Below are 23240 nucleotides of genomic sequence, written 5' to 3' on the forward strand. Positions count from 1 at the left end.
GGTGAAAACCAGAAGGGGTTGTGAAGTGCTCCAGAAGGATCTCTCCAAACCGGGAGAATAGGCAGCAAAATAGCAGTTGTGTTTCAATATAAGTGTAAAGTAATGCACTGGTGATGGGAACCAAAATTAAAGGATAGTGGCTTCACTGCGCACAAGCAACCTCATGTCCCTCACAACTTGGTACATGTCCAGGTACAATCGGCAGCCGGCACAGGTCTGTCGGCTATGTGCAGTGTACCCACCTATAAAAACCCTTTCGCACATGCGCTAGCAGGCATAGGGGAGGGATTGTTGCATGGCTTCTTGCTTTTCTAAGTTGGGACAAACCAGACCAAACATAAGCCCACAGTGTCGCATTCAGTGGGCAACTTACGGAGGGTAAATTAATACTCTGTGCAAAGGTCGAAGTGGTTAAGATACAACTTACGGAGGTGGTCAATGTAGAGAGGTTGGTCTCCCATAGTGTATATGCAGTGTCTGTCCATACTGTGAAAATTAGGTCAACTTAAGGAAGTGGTCAATATAGAGAGGTGGTCAACTTTGGAGGTTCTACTGTATATTAAAAATAAAATATTGAAATGAATGGGGACCCACCAGAAATTGGTTCGTGACCCACTAGTGGGTCCCAACCCACAGTTTCAGAAACACTGCTATACACGCTTACCTGGGAGTAAGTCCTGCTGAAATAAATGGAACTTCTGAGTAAACGTACATAGTGTTGTCCCTTCATGAAGTTTCAGATATTTTCAGCATTTACAAGTCTTCCACTTTATTTTGCAATTTCCTTTTATCTTCCTCATTAAGTTAAATATCTTCCTGATATCCTCCTGGTTCATATTTTAAAAGTACAGTATGAGCAATCACCAATCACATTCTCATCAGTGGGCTTTCACTTTTCATTGCAGGTATGTTGAGAATCAGTGTTTAGGAGTGCTGTAGCTTAGTAGCTAAAAGGTGAGCTGGGAAACTAGGGTCTCACATTTCACCTAAGCACGAACACCCTTGATGGCCTGAGCTAAACCTGAACCTCAGGCAAAAGCCTCTCAGCCTCAACCACCCATTTGCAATAAGAGGATGATAATACCAGCCTACCACAATTGGCTGTCATATGGGTGAGTGGGGTAATATATGAGAAAGACTAATTGCATTGTAGAAATGCTCAGTAGTAGTATTTTATTCAATTCAATTAGTGCAAAATGGATCAGAGACTATTTTAGGGCAAACTGTTGCGTATTCCAAATTCCATTTGAAAACCCTTCTCATTTTGTCCTGCGTATATACTATGGAACAGAACAGAAATAATCATGTACCATCGGTAGAGATGTTTGTTTCCGGTGAGTAAGATAGGATTACAGCCTAACAGCCCAATCCTAAAAGTGTCACCATCACTGAGTACAGCGCTGCCAAGGCAGCTACTGCTGCATCTTGTGGCAGCCGCTGGAGGTCTCAGGGGAGGCCCCACAATGGGGCTTTTCAAGTCTGCATTGGCTATTTTGCCACTGTAGAATTGAGAGACTCTGTGTCAGTCTGGAAGGCCCAACTTGGAGTTCAGGATCCGGCAGAGCTCTTTGCTGGTTGTGCCCCCTCCCGCCCTGGTTCCTCCCCCACCCACCCGCCTCCCTCCCCAGAACGCCTCCTCCCTACCCCTGGAGTCCTCACTGCAGCCAGAGCTCTTTAGCTAGCTCCAGGTGGCCACCGGCCGGCACAGGGCTCACCGCCGACTTGCACTGGGATGGCACCAGCACTTACTCAGCACAGGATGTCACAGGTGTGCCTCACAGCATGACTGCAACACCCAGCACTGTTACTTGCCCAGCTCAGGATTGGGCTCTAAGTCTTACTGAACACAATGGACTTCTGAGTACTTTAAATTACACTGTTTTGAAACACCTCTAGCCACAGGCACACAGTTCAGCACTCCAGTGACTCTTTCAGGTAGTTAGCCTGTTATCTTTCCTGTCTTCCACCTGCATGTTGGAAGCATCATCTTTATTTGGATTTAAATTTTAAAATGTAAGTTTTAGGGCACAAGCCTAACCAGGTCTACTCAGAAGTAAGTCCTATTTTGTTCAATGGGGCTTACTCTCTGGAAAGTGTGGTTAGGATTGCAGCCTTAATTAACTTTTTGAAGTAGGACCTTAGTCTCTACCCTGTTACATTTCAGAAAAACTGGCTGTAGGCCTCAACCAGGTCCATAGTGTTTCAGTTACAATTATTGAACTTTAAAAAAAGGCAACAAAAACCCTAAAAGATATTTTAGTGAGTTCTTGCAAAATCTGTGTACGTTTAAGAAAAAACATTTTACACTGCATCAATATCTCATCTGAATTCATTTTACATTAAAATATGAAACTGTATTCTTGATTTCTGTAAATATCTGTATGATAGATGGTGCATAAAATAAAGTTTTAATTGCGAATGCCACTCTGTATTGTCTTAATAAAACCAGACTGCTGATGTTGGAACAGATCATCTTTGCACTCTGCCTGAACACCATTTTAAAGCTTATTCTTGACAAAATCTGCTTCTGCCTAACACAGATGCTATTGCCTTATGCTGAATTCCTCCTTGTGAGCCACCGTGTGCGTTCTGTGAAACAGGAAGGCAGACTGTCGATTTGTGAGCTAAGACGCCCACCCTGCCTAGTAGTGGGCAAAGAAGCCCACTGTTTGGGCAGGCAGTGGTTTTCCAGGCTCTCAGGGCCAAGTCTTATCCAATTTTCCAGCACCAATGCAGCCACAATGCAGCCCTAGGATAAGGGAACAAACATTGCCTGACCTAGAGAAGGCCACCGTGACTGCCCTCACCACCTCAAGATGCAGCACATGCCCTGTTGGCATCGTTCCATCAGTGCTGGAAAGTTGGATAGGATTGGGCCCTAAGTCAGTAGTTATTTTTTTGGTTGTTTTAATTCTTTGTCTGCTACCTGATCCTTGTAACCAGAGATATGGGGAATTGCACCTGGGACTTTCTGCATGCAAAGTATATGGTCGGTCATGAACTCTGGCCTCTCTTCAAACAGAATACAAAGAAAGTATCTACCAAGTTTACTTATTACCCTTTTCTCACCTCATAGACGAGACAAGGGTAATAGGTAAAATTTGTAGCTACTTTCTCAATGAGAAGATCAATCTTGCTAGAGAAGCATCTCTGAAAGACCTGCCATGACCACTCTTCCCCTGAGATAAACCTTCTGTGGCAATCTCTCAGGTTCCATGGGGTAACAGGCTCAACGTCTCTAGCCAGCATGCCTGGATTGCTCTTTAAATTCCTCTATGTGTTCCTTGGCAGATAAAGCCTGGTGGACCAGATTCTACAAAGTTTAAAAACCACTGGAAAACAGCATTTCCTGTGATTCAGGCCTATCTTCTTGGAGTGGAACATATAGGAGTGCTTTGAGAAATCGGCATTTCCTGATCTAGTCACCATTACTGGAGCTCTTTACCATGAACTTCTTAATTTACCTTTTCTCCATATGCTATTTCTCTTAATAACATTCCCCAGGGATTAAATTTAACAAGTTAGCTATTCATGCTGAGAAAAAGTAGGTTTCATTCTTTCAAAGTCACCTGTCTCCAATTAATCAGGCATCTCCTAGCACTTCAGTTTCAGGAAAGAATAACAAAGTCCTGCACTTACTCCTTCTGCAACAGTTACGACCTGCAATATCCCCCTCTTAGTCATTTCCTTTTAAACAGAAAAAATTATTTGAAAGTCATTTCATACTGGTGGTCATTTCTATTGGCTTTCTCTCTACTACTTTCAATTCTGCTGTTACCATCACTATTGGTGTAACACTAATAACATTAATATGTATTATTTTATTTCTAACGATACCAATTTATAAGTATAAATAATACTAATTCACTTATTTCACTGAGAATGTGTCATGACGCCTTTTATAAAAGCGGATCTAAACAAGAACTGTGTTTACTACTTGGGAGATCAGATCTTCTATTTAAATGTGTATTCTGCCATAATCTAATTAGACTTTTTAACTACTCACAATATATTCTGCTTGGCAACCGCCTAAGACCACATTTTGACACATGCCAATATATTATGTACTCAGAAACTGACATGATGATGAACATTTTAGGAAAGGGGCTATTACATTTTGAAGAGGTATGGATGGAGTCACACACCTTTTTTTCTTTCTCATTTATTCAAATACATTATCAGGGCTTATCTGCAGAGTACACTTGCTGCAATTTTTTTTCCAGAATTAATACTAATCTAATACATACTTGGCCTCTGGCATTTTAAGACAATTATTTTTAATTCTAGACTGAAAGGGGGTCAGATTGTTTTGATTCCACTTGCAGCGGAGGAAAACGGGTGGAAACTTTTAAAAAAAGGTGTTCATATAACTTCAGCTCATCCTACGCTGAAAGTTTCAGTAACATGGATCTCTCATTAACCCAGGAATTCTACCATCACTGTTTTCTTGTGAGAAAGCAATCTGTCATGAACATGTTGCAACAGAAAGGGTCTGAAGGTTACTGTCCATGTTAATCCTTATTATGCAGGGCTGGTCTGGATTTGGTCATTGTCTAGAGGGGAGATAGCTTGGGACAGCTCTTCTGTTGAAGAAAGGAGGATATAAATGAAGCACATAAATAAACATAGAATTCATTGTGCCCCAAGCAAAGAACACAAGTGACCAGGTGTAACGTCCCACAGTGTAGCCTATCTAGAGCAAATAACTCCAGATTATTTCCATGCTAACTGGGCAGAGAGGCACTTTTTAAAGTGATGTCCTCTTATATTTAGCAGAGGGAGGGTAACTGTCCCTCTTCACCCCAGCACAGGGTCTTTTCTAGTGGCTGCTTTCTGGTGTTTCTTCTACATTTCTTAATACTGTGAGCCCTTTTCAACCATTTTTGCCCAGCATTTCATATATACAGCAGGGATCAAATATGTTCACCTGTGGGCTGGGCAGAAATGGGTTAAAATAGGGAGCTATTTAGTTATTTGATTTTCTCTGTAAATCACTCAGTGAACATTTTTGTTGAAAAAGCGATATATAAATATTCTTAATAATAATAATAATAATAATAATAATAATAATAATAATAACATGAGCAAGCAAGCCACAACTGAAGGCAACTCCACCCCCCAAAAAACCCAATAACAAACAGACCCAGTAGTTTCCTACCCATTTGAAAACATGGTGATGAGCTTATACCCTGAGCATGAAGCAAAGTCCACCCCCAGAGTCTCCACCTGCCCCTTCGAATTGTAGTATTCCATGCTATGTCAGAAAAAGTGAGAGAACTCTTTCTTCCAACCACTGAATGAATGCTTGAGCAAATTCCATAGCATACTCTCATAAACCTATTCAACTCTTCGTTGGAGTCATTGCTGGGTTCTGCTATCATAGCTACGCTACAGAGGCTGTTGCTGAATATTCATTTTTTTATTAATTAAAATATGTATATGCTGTTTCTCAATAAACATAAAGCGGTTTACATAGGCAGACAGAACAAAAATCAAATTTTCAATGATATTTTTACAAGTACTGTTGAATGAAACAGTCACATAGAATCTTCATTTCTCCCGTTGTTTCCCTTCATGGTGCAGTCATAACCTGGCTGCTAGCTCTTGCACTTTTCAAGCTATTGCAGGCAGACACAAACCACATTTCAAACCGGTTTCACAAAGATGTTATCTTCCCCCCCCCTTTTTATTTTTGCCAGTGGACTGCTCCACACTCCACTCCTCGGCACAGATTACACCAGCAGCCTCTCTGTTTTGGGGCCCAATCCTATCCAAATTTCCTGCATCAGGGCAGCCTCAATGCAGCCCCAAGGTAAGGGAACAAATGTTCCCATACCTTGAGGAGGCCTTCAAGACTGCCTCCCCAACAGAGAAAGCAATACATACCCTATAGGAACAGCAGCACCAGCACTGGAAAATTGGATAGGATTGGGCCCTTGGTCTCCCATCCAATCAACCAATCCTTCTTAGTTTTTTTCAGTCAAGGTGACAGCTCAACCTCCAGACCACATCTCCTGAATAGGACACTATAAAATGTCAAATTCATCTAAACTTCTGTCTGAATTTATTAATGGACTACTTCATTCATGCATCCTACAGTTTTTTTAGTCTAAACATCTATGCTACCAACTGTGTCACTATAACTCCTGGATTTGTAAAACTTCATCTTATTGCCTCTGAGTTCCTTTTTTCTCCTAAGCTAAAGAAGTCATATTCTCTAGTTTATAAAAATGCTATTTTTTCTACTTGATCCAGTCTTGTGATCCAGAGTGACCAATAAGTCTTCACTGAGTATCAAACTAAGCCTCTACCAAAAACAACATGCTCACTGCCTAAGAACTGATTTTACTGAACACCGTCATCAAAGTGGAGCACATCTTGAGATCAGTGAAGATCCCCAATCTTCACTGGGGAATTTTTCTTCATTTCTATTTCTTAATTTTTCTTCATTTCTATTTCTAGTTCATGTCACCATTTTTTTTTAGATTAAAAGTAAATAAAAATGTGCAAAGATTTGAAATGAAGTTCAAGTTTAAATTGTTTTCATTCAAATGTTGAATGCAGAATTTCAAATATGAAATTCAGAACTTTGAATGAAATATTACCTCAGAAATTCAGAATTTTCAGTACTTTCAACATGCCTATATTTCCATGCCATTTTTAGGTTTGAAAAAATTTTCAAAATGATTTTGTAGATCACAAGATGTGGGTTTGTTGCACCACCATGAAACTACAAGGTCAAATACAGTTCTTTAATAGAAAATAAAGCCAACTTCTAACAGTGATTAATGACACTATAAACAGCCACACACACATATTTTTAAAAATGAATCCAACATTAAAAGAATTCCACATCCAATTCTTGATCTTGGTTTTTTACAAAGCCCTTAATGATCTGGGACCAAGTGACCAGGATAGTGTTCTTCCATATCTTCCAGCCCCAGAGATATGCACCTAAACCCTACTCCCTATTCTGTCATTGACAGATCTGTCGTTGACAAGAAACCGGTCATTTTGGTGGTGACCCCATTGTGCAGAATTCCATTCCATCACAGAGAAACCCATACAATTCCCATATAAGAATCTTTATATTTCACGCTTTTACTTGACAAGACTTTCCCAACTCTGTAATTTAGGGCACAATCCTAACACACTTTCCAGCACTGACATAAGGGCAATGCAGCTCTGAGGTAAGGGAACAAACATTCCCTTACTTTGAGGAGGTCTCCGTGAGTGACACCCAATTGCAGGATGCAGCACACGTCCCATTGGCACCGCTATGCCAGTGCTGGAAAGCACTGACATAAGGGGTTAGGATTGTGTCCTTCATAGTTTCCATGTTATTTTAGTACTTATGAAACGTGAATTATGTGCTTGTGATTGTTATTCTTATCAAGTGGTCTAAAAATTAATTAATTAATTAATAAAAAGACTATTTTGCTTGACCATTGAGATCACAAAGAGATGTAGGAGGAGAGGCAGTTTGACATATTTGAATCCTCAAAAGTTTATATCCAACATTTTCAGTTTTACTCAGAAGTATATAATGGTGTAACATAATGGTGCGTAATACACAGTTGCCCTTCATCCTATACACAGTTGTGTTATTTCAACTTCATGCGCTTGGTGACCCCCCGAAAAACAAGAGAAAGATGATTTAAATAGTCCAAGCAATTCCACCAACCATTCTGCTTACTAAATACATGCCCTGGAGTGAACCCACGATCAGACCATGAAACCGCTGTTCCCACAGTTGGTCTCAGTTCTCACCTGACTCTCATAAAGAGTCAGTACATATTTTTCATGTGTAAGGTATTTTCAAGATAATTTTGAATACAAGAGGGTCAACTCTACTCCTGATAGGAGTATCAGGACTTTTGCATTCTACACTAGCAACATTCTCCAAACAATATTCTATCTAGAAGAGTTCCATACAGCAATTATGAGTTTCAGTATCACTATATCCATCTTGGTCAATACAGGCTTGGAGGTGTTTAGTAAAAGAAACTACCTTTTTCTTGATGAGATTTCGTATTCTGGAGGCTGCATAAGCACCATCAGTTTCAATGGTATTTGCATTGAACTCTACTAAAATTTATTTACTTATTCAAAAAAATGTATCTGCTGCCTTTTATTAAAAAGATGATGGGCAGTCCCATCCTAACTAAATTCTCCCACGCTGATACAGCAGTGCAGCACAGCTTCCACTGCATCCTTCAAGGGAATTTCAGTTGCTGGAGGTCTCCTCGAGGTAGGGGACATTTGTCCCTTTGCCTCGGGGTAAGCCCCAGGCAGCCGCAATGGGATAATTCAGGCCTGTGCCAACAATATCACTGGCACAAGCCCATGTTGCCCCATGTCATCCACTCACCTCTGCCCCATCACCACCCTCTCTTGCCCCATTCCACCCGTCCCCACTCTCTCACACACCTGCACTGCCCGGCGAGACCGTACCAACTGCAGTGTGCACTGGTCTCTACACTGATGCCAGTGGGACAGCACTGGCCTTCCCACTGGCAGACCTGGAACTTGCACTGTTGTGATGTGCCTTATGTCACATTTGCAACAGTCTGTGCCAACAGAGTGCATGTTTCGCCAACACAGTAGGAGGATAGGATTGTGCCAGCAGTTTATGCCAATTATAGAATAGAGTGGACCTCAACCTTGTTTTGAGGATGACTGTAGATTATCTGTTCTATCAAAGTTTATGGCAGTGGTACTCAAACATTTCCGGCCCATGGCTCCCTTGACCCCTGTGGCTGTTGGCCATGACTCCCCATCATATTCCTGACCGCTGGAAGTGACATCATTAAACAGGAAGTGGCCAGAAATATTAACTATATTAATTTATAATCATATCATTAATTAAATGCAGATCTTAAAAATATATTATTAATACACAGCAATATACATGCTTTATAAATGATCAGCTGCTGATCACTGTTGGAGACAGGATGCTGGAGTAGGTAGATTTTGTCTGGTCCAGGAGGACTCATTTTTTTTTTAAACTTTGTAAGCATACCAATAGAATTGTTTTATCAAATGAACTTTGTGAACACCCAGTCTGACCAACATGACACACACATACCCCTGTGGACCCCAATCCAACTAGTCATTTCTCCCATTCTCCTTGGATAGGATTGAACCCTATATTAATTAAATTATATTAAATTTTTCCAGCACCTGGTGGGGAAAATAAAAATAGACCATGAAAATATATCAGACCTGATAAGGGTTTGGTTAGGAGGCTGATTCGTCTCCTATACTAGGAGATGCACAGCTCAGTCCTATGAATGTACTCAGAAGTAAGTCCCATTACAGTCAATGGGGCTTACTCCCAGGAAAGTGTGGATAGGATTGGGCTGGCAATCACTTCATCAATGGCTGATAAGTATTCCCTTCAAACAGCAAGATTCATCACTTTAAAAATACAGCCTCTCCTCTTCAGTCAAACAACAAGATTTATAAATCACTTTAAAAACTGTTCCCTTTTTCTGCCCTTGGCCAAGTAAAGTGTATGCTTGCTTCTCCCCCTCCCCCCTTTGCCAGCTGTATGGAAACAACTTTAAGAGCCCTGGTGAGTTGTAAAATAGAAAGCGTTTTATTTGGGGAGGGGGAGGAAAGCAGGAAGGTTTGGAGATCGAAAGGGGGGAGTGGAAGAGGGAGGGGTTGAAAAGAGAGATTCAAAGTGAAAAGCAATTCCAGGCTGGGAACTAGGAACCAACCAGAGAGGGATCAATGCAGCGAACACAGAAGGCAGCAGCCTCGGAGAGGAGGGAGAAGAGGGCGGGCAGCAGCAGCCATTCTCGCAGTCCCTCTTGGAGGGAGCAGCTGAGCAACCCCCATTTCTTCTGCTTTAAATAAGAAGCGCAGAAGACAGAGGGGCTCGCATTCTGCCCAGGAAAGGCGGTGTGACTGTATCGCTGCGAGAGGACATCCCGCGCCTCTCCTGTGCGTTTGTGGTGCCTCCCCAGGGAGCCGCGCCTCACACTTTGAATAACACTTGGTTTATGGCATAGTGTGGTTTGCGAGCTGGACTTAAACCTGGAAGATCCAGGTTCAAATTCCCACTCAGCCGTGAAGCTTCCTGGGTGACCTTGGACCAGTCACTTTCTCTCAGCCTCACAGGGTTGTTGTGAGGACAAAATGAGGGAAGGAACCATGTACAACACCCTGAGCTCATTGGAGGAAAGGTAGTATAAAAATAAAATAAATGCTGTATTTAGATAAGAATTCCATCACTTCTTATATCTTCAGGTGTTTCTATAGAATGAATTCAGCTAGGATTGACAGACCCTTAAATTAAAGCACTCAAAAGCAGCTTGTTCTTTCACACTGCAACATTGTAATAGTGCAAAGAAAAAGAAAAAGATTCACAATGGCATCCTTGAAAAGATCTAATAAACTTAAAGGAAATCCTGTCCAAAGCTGCAAGTGTGCATGTAGCAAAGCACCAGTGTTCAGTCAGTGTAAGAAATAAACAGTTAAATATGGATATAATCCGATCTTAAGCCTCTCTGACCATATTAATTGTTCTTTAGTGAGAACAGTTCCTTTTGATTTATTGTGTCATGTCCTTCAGTGGAACTGCTTCCAAAAGCCACAGCTCATGATGGACGGTACGTTTTGTATGGAGAGGGTCCCTCTCACATAACACCAGAACCAGGGGACATCCACAAAAGTGGAGTGTTGGGAGAGTTAGGACAGACAGAAGAAAATATTTCTTTACCAAGCGTGTAATTAGTTTGTGGAATTCTTTGTCACAGGAAGTAATGATGGCATCTTGCCTGGATGCCTTTAAGAGGGGATTGGACAAATTTCTGGAGGAAAAGTTCATTATGGGTGACAAGTCATAGTAGGTATGTGCAAGCTCTTGGTTTTAGAGGCAGGCTGCCTCTGATTGCCAGATGCAGGGGAGGGCACCAGGACGCAGATTGTGTCTGTTGCCTTGTGTGCTCCCTGGGGCATTTGGTGGGCCACTGAGATACAGGAAGCTGGACTAGATAGGCCTTTGGCCTGATCCAGCAGGGCTCTTCTTATGTTCAGATTCAATTCCCAGCATCTCTAGGTAAAAGATACGGAATAGGGCTAGGACAGATTCTTCCTTGAGACCATGGAGAGTTGCTTTCAATCAGAGTAGATTGGGTTATATGAACCAGTTAGTATAAGGCAGTTTTCTGTGTTCCCAAACTTGCAGGTAATTGAGTCAGAATAAACCTGTCAGTTCAACACTGACGTCATAGTGATAACAAGATCTCACTAACAGACAGAATTATTAACTCAGGAGCCAATCCTCAGAGCACTGTTGTTCTTTTGCAAGTCTTATTAGGTTCCCTGTGACTCATACGCAAAGAATATTTGGATGATACATTCAAATGCATTGGCTTGAGGATAATTATTCAACAGAAGCAGCAAAGGTAGCATTTTCAGATCCCATGAGAGTACCTGAATTCAGTTGAGTTACTTAAAATTTCCCTGTGGCAACTCATGTCTATAAACCAGACAGGCTTAGCCAGTGCTCCTTTGCACCTTTTTTACATATAGTCTCAAGCAACCTGTACTGCTGATTTAGTAATCGGTGATGTGTGTGAATATCTTCCAGTAAGTTAAAAGAGAGAGTCCCTCTGAGTGCCTCCTTAAAGTACAGTGCAGTTGGGCACTTGCACAAGAATCGCTTTATCATGTCACCCCTGTGGTTCACCTAACCAGTAATCATGGATAGTTCTGCCTACTGATGGATCCATGGGACCATGGTAAAGAAAATGGAAGATCATTGACTTCACAGTATTAGTTCTATGCCCAGAAGAATCTTCAGAGAGATCTGCAGACCAAACAGTTAACTGACTTAGAGCACAATCCTGTGCTTGTCTACTCAGAAGTAAGTTCCATTATCTTCAGTGGGGCTTACTCTCAGGAATATGTGCATAGGATTGCAGCCTTAGGGTGATCCTGCTTCACAGTCTACTCCTTCAACCACTGAATGATCCCAGTGTGAGGAGGGGCTATCTCCTTGCTTTTAGCATAATGTTGCAGCTATGACTAATACATAGGGCACAATTCAGTCCTGTACTGACACAGCAACCATCTGCTAAGAGATTGTTATAGGGTCAATAGGACACTGTTCCACCCACTTTCTTTTGCTTCTCAGTATGCTTGAATACAGGTTATCCAGGTTCCTGCACTGAGAGATTAGCACCAATAAACAGGGGAGGGTTGGATGGAAAGAAGGAAGACATGCCCACATCTCTGGATCCCTTAAGTCCCAGTGCATGAACCAAGTGGAAGTATTTGTATAGCATATTTATGCCAGGTTTTCAAAACGCTTTACCTACAGGTTCTCACTATATAGTCCATTTCTCACTCCCATTCATATTATTTAGAAGTTCCATCATATAAGTTGGTGACTGCATGTCATGAGTTTCTCCAGTGGAAATTCCGATGTGGGGCAGAAAAACACATCATGTGATGCTTCTGATATACCAACTGTTGCTAAATGAAACAGGTGGGGGAAAGGACAGAATTCTGCATCCACTTGCAATAGTTGAACAAGTGTGAGAAAACTTGTGAATAAGGCCTGCATGTTAACAGGAACTTAACTAATTGCGAATGCAGATGTAGAAGGGACAAAAAATCCATTCCAGCTGCATATTTGTGAACCAAGTTGAGTTTGCAGACCTATCAATTTTTCACAAGCCATACAAGACTGAGCAGCTGAAAAAACAAAAATACAGTGTCCATCTCTTAATCTGCTGGAATTAAAGCTTGCGGAATTTACCTTGAACTAATGGAGTGTAAGAAAGGACAGTTGAATGCAGTGGCTTCACTAGGATTCACGTCACCCGGTGCGGGAGGCCTGTGAGTCACCCCATGCAGTGGGTGGAGCAACACCCCAGGTGGTGGGCGTGGTGATGTACCCGCCCACACTGGTTTTTTGGCTGTACCTTTTGATAGAACACAGATATTTCAATGTGGTTTGTTTCATTGCATTCTGCATGAAATTACGCATTGATTTAACAAAACGGCTAATATTATAATGCCATTGTACAAATCGATGGTAAGGCCACACCTGCAGTATTGTGTTCAGTTCTGGTTGCCACATCTCAAAAAGGACATAGTGGAAATGGAAAAGGTGTGTATGTGCAACCTCCTGATTTTAGAAATGGGCTATGTCAGAATGCCAGATGCAAGGGAGGGCACCAGAATGAGGTCTCTTGTTATCTGGTGTGCTTCCTGGGGCATTTGGTGGGCCACTGTGAGACACAGGAAGCTGGACTAGATGGGCCTATGGCCTGATCCAGTGCGGTGTTCTTATATATCATGATGGTATTATTCCTCCAAACTCTGATTTTAGTGATTTTGAAAACTTGTAGAGTCACACACACACACCCCTGTATCAACTTACGAACACCTTATTGAAGCAGTTCTCATACTTTTAGCACCGGGACCCACTTTTTAGAATGACAGTCTGTCCAGGACCCATTGGAAGTGATGTCATGGCCAGAAGTGACATCATCAAGCAAATTAAAACAAATAATTATAAATAATTAAATTAAAATAAAAGAAATAATTAAATAAGGGGAAGCCAGTCCTGTTCCACCAAGTGAATTTTCTCTATAGTCTGCCTGCAATCACACCCCCCTCCAAAAAGAATCAGTGAGATTTTCAGCCTCCACAGTGCCCAGTTTAAAGTTCTTCTATTTCAAGCATATCAAGATGAAGACCCACCTGGCTTTACAAGTGCAAAATAGAAAACATTCCCCTTACCAGTTGAAGCCTCTTTCTTTGTCCTTTTTTGGGGGGGGAGAGACTGTCTTCTGGAGTATTTGTTGTGCTCCCGTTCCATCGGATCGGGACCATTCTGGTATCCTCACATTCCCCTTTGCCTGGCCTGATCACAAGCCAAAGCACGTCTGCCTACTCACGAGTAAACGGGACCATGTGGCTTAGTTTCGCTTTCCATAGGGCTCAGTACATTCACAACTAGGAGGGAGGAACCTCCTTCTCCGGTGTTTTTTTAGAGGCTGCATTCATTGGATATGGACCATTCTGGTTGGATTCCTCTCGGCCTGCCTTTTCCGAAGCACTAAGGCAAGTTCGCCTACTCGCGAGTAAACACGTGATATGGCTCGGTTTCACTTTCCATTGGGCTCCATGCATTTTTTTGTTTCTGGTTTTTTGGCCATAACTTTTGATGGAAATGAGATTTTTCACTCTGATTTTTTGCATTGCATTCCGCTGGAAATTCCACATCCAACGGTATATGGCATGACAGGGTTGCTCCTCAAACCGCAATTTTAGCACATCATCCCCCAGTGCGTGTCACCCCCCCTTGCACATCACCCGGTGCGGCCCGCACCCCCTACCAACGCTATTGGTTGAATGATTGGCCTGAGTCATTTATCAGGCAGTGATGTCATAAGGGGGAGGGGCATAGTGCCTTTGTTACATTGCAGCTAATGAGAGAAGAAAGTGGGAGCCTAACAGGCTATAATGTTAGGTGATTTCTGACAAAAATAGCAGTCATATACATATGGAAATAAGCAGAAATAAAGGGGCTGACATAAGCACTTTTGGGCTGGGTTTACTGACTCAAGGGAGGCTGTAAACTGTCATTATGAAACAATCTTTCAGAACAGGAAATTAACCAAAACATTTTAATGTACTGTGCAGCATCCCTGTTCAGTATTTTTAGTGCATGGGCTTTTCATGGATCTGAATTTTCTTTGAAGAGTTGACAGATTCCTATTTGGCTAGACTTATTCTTATATTTCACACAGATGAAACTTTCAAATGGCATTGCCCAGCTGCATAGAAGGTCTGTGAAAATGCCCATTTGGTGGTTTTACCTGCACTGCAATGTTCATTAGGCTGCAAGACTGAATATAAATAGCTTCTGAGTCACATTCAAATATTGATCTTATGACAAATTTGGTGCTGGGTTGCAGTTTTTAAAAAGATGGATTCTGAAGCACAAACTTTGCAGAGAGTTCATAGAAAACTGGAGGGGGGTGTTAACAGCTTGTGTACAGTCTTCATGCAGTTAGCAAACTCCACACCTCTGTGGGAGTTTATCCTAAAACATTTTGGGCGGTGGCATGGCCACAATCTTACCCTTTCATTAGTCTTTCAATCTTATCCTTATCCATAGCATGTGGACCTGCCAAAATGGGCTGTTCTGCATGCTGTGTTGGGTGGATCGGGAAGCTTGGGAGAGGTTCCCATAAGCCTCCTGTTCACCTATGGGTCTCTTCAAACCTACGCCAGCTGTTTAGCTGGTGCAAGTCAGAGGAGAAAAAGGAGGCATATTGGCTGCTATCGCAGGGGATAGCATCCAGCGCAAGTTGCCCGCACTGGGTGCCAGCCCTTTCAGAGGCATATGGGCCACAAACTTCTGAATGGCCATTCACAGTGATGAACAGCCGTCCTTGCTAGTTCTTGCAGTGGGTAGGGGGGATAAGATTGGTTTGTTAGAGGGATATATATCAGATAAGGCTTGCAAAGTAGGGGGAGGGGTGCAGGAGCACAAGAAAAAATTTACTGTATTTTATACATATATGCAAAGCCACTGGGTTTCAGAACCTCCCTGGGCTTTCCTGTTCTATTTCTCCAACTTTGAATAATGTTGACCCTGAAGATTTCCTAGAGTGAATGACTAGTTTCACTCTTCCCTGTCAACAGAAACCAAGAAAATGGGGACTGCTTATTGACTACTAGCTCACTTATGTGTGTAATTCCCCAGGGGCCCATCTGCTCTTTGTTCATCTATTCTATGTGTTCATGAGGCTGCTGGCTGTGTGTGTGTGTGTGTGTGTGTGTGTGTGTGTGTGTGTGTGTGTGTGTGTGTGTGTATAATGTGATTACATTATTTAGATTGGAGGTTTCCAAACTCCTCCAAGGGAGTTGTGAATCTCATAAGTAGTGGCACAGGTGGGAGCAAGGAGGGTGGTTCCGATGGCGCTGCAACAATCGTGGCGCTATGGGCACCCAGGGACATTTTAACTACCTGGGGAGCTGCTAAAGCCTCCATCCTGGAGACCTGCAGCCCCCTCTGCAAGTCTCTGCATGGCTGCCCTGAGCTTTGATTGCTAATTGGAACTCACTTCCGGTTTGTGATCATGCAAACTGGAAGTGAGCTTTGATCAGCAATCAAAGCTTAAGGCAGCCACATAGAGGCTTGCCGAGGGGGCTGCAAGCCTCCAGGACCCTTATGGAGGCTCCGGTAACCCCCCCCCCAGCAGTGGCATCACTAGGATTCGTGTCACCCGGTGCAGGAGGCCTGCGCATCACCCCATGCAGTGAACAGGGCAGCACCCCAGGTGGTGGGCGTGGTGATGTACCATTGCCTCATCCCTTCTGGTTTTTTGGCTGTACCTTTTGATAGAACACAGATATTTCAATGTGGTTTGTTTCATTCCATTCTGCATGAAATTACGCATTGATTGATATATAACATGATGGGATTATTCCTCCAAATTCTGATTTTAGTGATTTTGAAAACTTGTAGAGTCACACACACAAACACAGACACACCCCATGTCAACTTACTAACACCTTATTGCAGCAGTTCCCAAACTTTTAGCAGTTCCCAAACTTTGAATGAGGATATTGTATACCTCTCCTTATTTTCTTCTAAACAATGCCAAACTCTTGGAAAGTTTTAAAGTTTTAGCTGTGAGCACCTGTAATAAGCAACGCAGGGAGCTCACAGTTATTAAACAGCCCAATCCAGTGTAAATTCCCACATGGCGATTGATACTGCAGCACTGACATGGGCCATGCTGCATTCCATGGGGGAATTTCAGCTGCTTGGAGGTCTCCCTGAGTTAAAGGGACATTTGTCCCTTGCCCCACAGTAAGCCCCAGCAGCTGCAACAGGTCAACTCTGATGTTTACCAGCTATATAGCTGATTTGTGTCAGTGTGTCGGGCCTGGGAAGGGGGATAAGATGCAACGAGTGCCAGCACCACCAATCCTGCTTCCTTCTCAAGTCCAATTTGCCCACCCCCCACCTGTTGCTGTGTTCTCCTGTCCTGTACATAGATAGGATGGCGTGTGGTCGGTCTGTGGAACTCCTTGCCACAGGATGTGGTGCTGGCGTCTAGCCTAGACACCTTTAAAAGGGGATTGGACAAGTTTCTGGAGGAAAAATCCATTATGGGGTACAAGCCATGATGTGTATGCGCAACCTCCTGATTTTAGAAATGGGTTAAGTCAGAATGCCAGATGTAGGGGAGGGCACCAGGATGAGGTCTCTTGTTATCTGGTGTGCTCCCTGGGGCATTTGGTGGGCTGCTGTGAGATACAGGAAGCTGGACTAGATGGGCCTATGGCCTGATCCAGTGGGGCTGTTCTTATGTTCTTATGAGATTGAACACTATGGTTAAATATTAAGTTCATTCTGCAGGATAAACCTGCAGAAAAATTCCTCCTATGGTTCCCATGGCACTAGTTTAGGATCCACATTGGCAACCTTCAGTCTCGAAAGACTATGGTATCGCGCTCTGAAAGGTGGTTCTGGAACAGTGTCTAGTGTGGCTGAAAAGGCCGATTCGGGAGTGACAATCCCTTCCACACTGGGAGCAAGTGCAGTCTGTCCCTGGTCTGTCTCCCTGGCTATGGGCCTTCCTTCTTTGCCTCTTAGCCTCAGACTGTTGGCCAAGTGTCTCTTCAAACTGGGAAAGGCCATGCTGCACAGCCTGCCTCCAAGCGGGCCGCTCAGAGGCCAGGGTTTCCCACTTGTTGAGGTCCATCTCTAAGGCCTTCAGATCCCTCTTGCAGATGTCCTTGTATCGCAGCTGTGGTCTAGCTGTAGGGCACTTTCCTTGCACGAGTTCTCCATAGAGCAGATCCTTTGGGATCCGGCCATCATCCATTCTCACAACATGACCGAGCCAACGCAGGCGTCTCTGTTTCAGCAGTGCATACATGCTAGGGATTCCAGCACGTTCCAGGACTGTGTTGTTAGGAACTTTGTCCTGCCAGATGATGCCAAGAATGCGCTGGAGGCAGCGCATGTGGAAAGCATTCCGTTTCCTCTCCTGTTGTGAGCGGAGAGTTTAGTTTAGTTTAGGATACCATAGATAATAAATCTGTGTCTCATAACAACAGCCCCGCTGGATCAGGCCATAGGCCCATCTAGTCCAGCTTCCTGTATCTCACAGCGGCCCACCAAATGCCCCAGGGAGCACACCAGATAACAAGAGACCTGCATCCTGGTGCCCTCCCTTGCATCTGGCATTCTGACATAGCCCATTTCTGAAATCAGGAGGTTGCACATACACAACATGGCTTGTAACCCATGATGGATTTTTCCTCCAGAAATTTGTCCAATCTCCTTTTAAAGGCATCTAGGCTAGATGCCATCACCACATCCTGAGGCAAGGAGTTCTACAGAATCTCAGTGCACTACTTCACATTGCCAGTGGGGGTTCATCAATTAATTGTATAAAAATATGTCCCTGCACAAACAGAAAATGGCATGTCAAACAGAGGAATCGTCTCTGACATGGAGTTTTCTTGTTGCAGGGCATTTTTGATGTTTAAGAAGCCTGTGCACCTTCTCTCCCACAGTCTGAAAATGTACACTAGAGAAATAGATTTACCACCTCGCCTCTTTGAGTGATGCAGTGCTACTGTTTTGTGATTTGGTGCAGTCCTTTCCCTTCCTAGTAGCAATCTGTTTATAAAAGGTAGTCATGGCTCAAACTGGAATACCTTTGAAGAGTCTGGTTTGAGCTGGAAGGAGATATGGAACTCTGTGCCACCCAGTCACATGAATTGTCCTTTGCCCGCAGTCGTATTACTTATGTTTTACTTCAGTAACTAAAACATAAATCTAACAACTGTCCTTAGAGCACAAATCATGACATTTCAAGAATGCTACTGGAAAGAAAGGACAGAAACCTGACTTCTTTGAGTAGAAAGGATATATGCATGGCATCAAGCTCATTATTTCCATTTTCTTTAAAGACCTGCTGTTCTCAAGAGTTATGTTTTCAGAGTTATGTGGTGTTGATCGACTTGAGCTATACCAGAATACATGGGGATCAATAATAAACAGAAGCTATAGGATAGATTAGCACAAGCAGTTGTGGAAATCTAAAGTATGCATTTGCTCTTGTGTTGGCCTGCATCAGGAGGAATGTAGCAGCCTCAGCACACGTGCTATGCTTTTGTGTGAGTAGTTCTCCATCTTTTTCAGTGAATGATTTTGCATTCATTGAAAGTAACTCTGTAATATTCTGTTTTTGAAATGGGTTTTATATTAAATTGGCATATTTTTGCACATATTAGCCTGGCAGGTTGCACCCAGCCATGGTTTGTCAAATTCCCCCTCTCCCAATACACATTGTATCAAGGATTTCTTATATGAACCAGAGTTTATGTTTGTATATTTGTATGTTCCATGACTTTGCTCACACTATCCATCTGGTTGTAAAAATGGGGGAGGAAGGCAAAAATATGTGTAGAGACCCCTCTTCACACTGGACCTTCTACATATGGTGGGGTGCACTAGTGCAACGTGCACTCTCATGCCACACCGTGCATACAACATCAGCACTAGAGCCCTTGTTAAATTGGTCCTTAGAAACAGCTAAGCAAATTCGCTCTAGCTTGATGTTTTCATTCCAAATATTTCATACCAGTAATGGTATGGTCCGGTGTTTCCAATGCTGTGTTTAGCATAAAAATAGAGAAACATGTAGCAATGCCTGGAGAGAAGCTCTATTCTGCTAAAATGTCTGCCTTCCTGCATGTGGACTGCTCCATCTTGATCTCAGGATTTCCTCCACTGGCTTGCCATGTGCGTTTCCACTGGACCAGTGTGAGCTGTGCATGGCTCCAGTGCAGCTTGCTTAGCTTGAATGTGCATCAGGAACCACCTCCCCTAGTGTAGATGAGCCACTTCTTGAATGACTAGATAGAGGATTATGATCAGTGTCCCAGTGGCCAACTACATCATTCCTAACTTCCCCATCAGTCAGCTCCCCACCACTTATTCTTTAAGCCAGAGTTGTTGAGCACTGTTGTTTGATGTTAAAGGTGCTTTTATTTTGCATTCATTCTACAGATAGTATTTAAGATCCATTTACAATTGTCTTATTATGAGTTAATGCAATTTTGGGGTTATTCGAATGAGGTGATAACAGCATGTAATAATGTGATCAGCAAAAGATGTCAGGAACATTTCTAAGCTCCATCGACAACAATCCATTTTGTGGTCGAATGGCCTTTACAATAATGCACTACTCTTAAATGAATTGAAGTATGAATGAAACTACTTTTTGGCAAATGTTTACACTAACCTTTAGAAGTGTGACTGAGTGTAGAAGTGTAGAAGATGCTACACTAAAAGTGTAGAAGATGCTAGCAATCCAGCAGCTGTCACCAGTATTAGAAAAACTGGAGTTGAATATCAGGAGTCATTTTTATCAAAGCAAGCTAGCAAAGGTAGCCATTGAATTTAACCAGGCTAGTACATAAAAAACAAATAGTATCAAACAATATGCGTACTGTGCCATTAGCATGCTGAGGGGTTGACTGCGAACTGAGAGGTGTTCTGTATGTGGGCAAATGTTGCTTTTGAACATTGACATCTCTGTCTTGCAGGAATTTATCATTGTTAAGCTGGAAACACACATCCAGTGATGAATAGTAATTATTCCTTTTGTCAACAGGCAATATGATGAAGGATGTTGTGGCAACATACCGTCTGCTGGGCTCGGCAGAGTTAAATGAGGAGTGCTTCAGTGTTCTTGTGGGCATCTCATCGGATCTTGGTTGTGAAGTATTAGAAGGAAGGACCCTGTCATTACAGATTGAGAAGGCATTTTGTGTCTGTACACTTTCCATCATATTTAAAAAAGAAAAGAAAAGACAAACAGGGATTACAAATGTACTTACCAGTATTACCTGTCTGGAGCAGGCTTAATTTTATAAATTGAAAGCAATAAACTCTATGAGTTTTTTTTAAAGATCTTCTTTTCTGTGTTTTTGAGGATGATCTACTCAATGAACAGCTGTTTTTTGTGTGTCCAGTGCAGAAAGAGGCTCTTCTGCAGGACCAGAAGATGACACTGGACCGTAAATTATAACTAAAATCAACTTGTATCTTACCATGCAAGTAAAATCAAAGGATAGGTTGCAAAATAAATCTTCATCAGAAAAGGCATTTCCTTTCAGGACTAGCCATTTCAGAATGTGTTTTCAAGAGGCTTCATTGATGTAATATCACATGTGCAGTCATTGTGTAGATCAGGAATTGTGACCGGTGCCCTCAGTTTTTAACCAGTGCACTGATAGAGGTGCAACACCAGAGTAGTATCATGTTTGGGGATCAGTCAGCACGCCACACCCTAAACACTTAATTTATGACACAGGGGAATTTGTGGTTGGACTATCCCAGAGAAAACCTGAGCTTATTCAGGTTGGTGAACCCTCAGATCTTCAGAGTTCCAACAAAATTGGAAAGCAGAATCTCTGTGATAATATTTGACCCTATTCATCCTCTTGTTTTCTATTAATGCCTACCAGAAGGATAAGAGACAAAGCAAGGAGCAATGATGGGGTGAAAAATTATAATCAATTTAATTTAAATGCGTTCACCAGAGTTTTCTTATTTCTAATTAAGGCAATGGTCTCTCCGAGTTCCCAAAGGAATATTCTGATTTCAGGATCAAACATGTGCACATAATTTACTAAGCAACTATGGAAAAAAGGAGAAACGTGGTACCATATGTGAAACAGTTAGTTTTTGTCTGTCTGCTATTTATGTTTTGTTCTTTTGGAACTAAAGGGCCAGTCATGTCGAATGTTGTAGCCTATGCTCTCTTGAAATCTGACTAGTCAGAACCTTTCAGTAAGATCATTCCCCTGATGCTGTACCTGCATGGTGACCACAGCTTTGGACTGTATTACAATAAAAGAAAAAGAAAAAAGCTTCAAATGTAAAGTTCTGTTTTTTCTCATTATTTTCTTTATCTTGTAAAATATGCCTTTTAAACTGTGTGCTCTTATTTAGTCTCTCATAGTGCTGTAGCTTTCCCAGAAAGCGGAGGGGGGGGCAAAGCGGAGGGGGGGTTTTGCAAGGCTCCTCAGTGCACCCTGTAAGCTGCCACTCCACCTCGCCTCTTGTAATAGCTTTGATGGTGAGGGGAAGGGTCAGCTTACAGGTTACGTTGAGGTGCCCTGCAAAACATAGTGCTTTGCCCTCCCTCTGGGAAGTGCCATACTCTGCTGCCATAGCGTGCACAAAATTGCACATAGGAACATATTCATCTAGGGTAACTTCCCTGATGGAATAGTCAAGGGGAAGACTTCACCTGCATTTGCTGCCACCCCCACCGGCCACACCACTGGACTGTTTCCCCCATGTTTTCACTGTTATGGTGGCTCCATTCATGAATCTTTCTCCATCTTATGGCTAGTAGCATATTCATTCCAGAGTAGCCATGCCAACAGGGCACATGCAGCATCCCACAGGGGGTGAGGGGGCCTCAAACACATCCTTGGGGTAAGGGAACATTTGTTCCCTTGTTCTGGGGTAAGCCCTCACTGCCAGTGTTGGGTATCCTTTGACCCAGGAAGGTGGCTCAAAGCTAGAAAGGGGATAGGATATCAGCGGCACAGCTGATACTGTTATATTGCCAAACTCAAAATAGCAGAGAGGCAAAATATGTCAGAGCATTTCAGCAGGAGCAAAGAAATCCTTTCTCAACAAACAATTGAAAGAACTTTTAAATTCCATTTATTTCAGTTAGGGAGAGTTAAGCACATGCTTAATCAATGGCACTCTGAAGTGTTTGAGTTTGGCTAGATCATGCTCACTGAATTATTTATATTACTGAGTAGTTGATATGATCCCTGAAATTTACATGTGGCTTATAGCTGTGGCTATTCTGTGAGCTGTGGTGTTCTATCAGAGGTGATTATCTAGACCCGCATAATGGAAACTCCATCTGTCGAAGAAATCATTTTTTTAAGTGAGAGAGAGAAAGGATCCCAGGGTGTTCTAACAAGGGCATAGGTTGGAGGTTTTGTTCCCTGGATAAATCTGCTTTTCAAAAGCCTTTGCTCCTTGTACCTCTGCATCTGGACAAGCCTCTCTTTGTGAAGGTGCATGAATATTTACAAGTCTGCCTTCCACCACCCTCCTCCCTCCCAGAAATTTCAAAGACAAGCATTCAAGCATCATTGTTCTCTGTGGGCTTCAGCCATTTTGAAGCAAGACAGGGCTAGCT

General features: G+C 42.6%; 1 protein-coding gene across 1 annotated transcript in view; it reads left to right on the plus strand.

Annotated features, from left to right (window-relative positions):
• SCAF8 (SR-related CTD associated factor 8) overlaps positions 1–21938 on the plus strand; it is a 106468-nt gene extending 84530 nt beyond the window's left edge. The window contains exon 21 of the mRNA XM_066615825.1: positions 20679–21938. The gene's annotated coding sequence lies outside the window, so the exon portion shown is untranslated. The remainder of the gene's footprint in view (positions 1–20678) is intronic.
• The last annotated feature ends 1302 nt before the right edge of the window (positions 21939–23240 follow it).

The sequence above is a fragment of the Tiliqua scincoides genome, chromosome 1 (assembly GCF_035046505.1).
Source record: "Tiliqua scincoides isolate rTilSci1 chromosome 1, rTilSci1.hap2, whole genome shotgun sequence".
Classification (NCBI taxonomy): Eukaryota; Metazoa; Chordata; class Lepidosauria; order Squamata; family Scincidae; genus Tiliqua; species Tiliqua scincoides.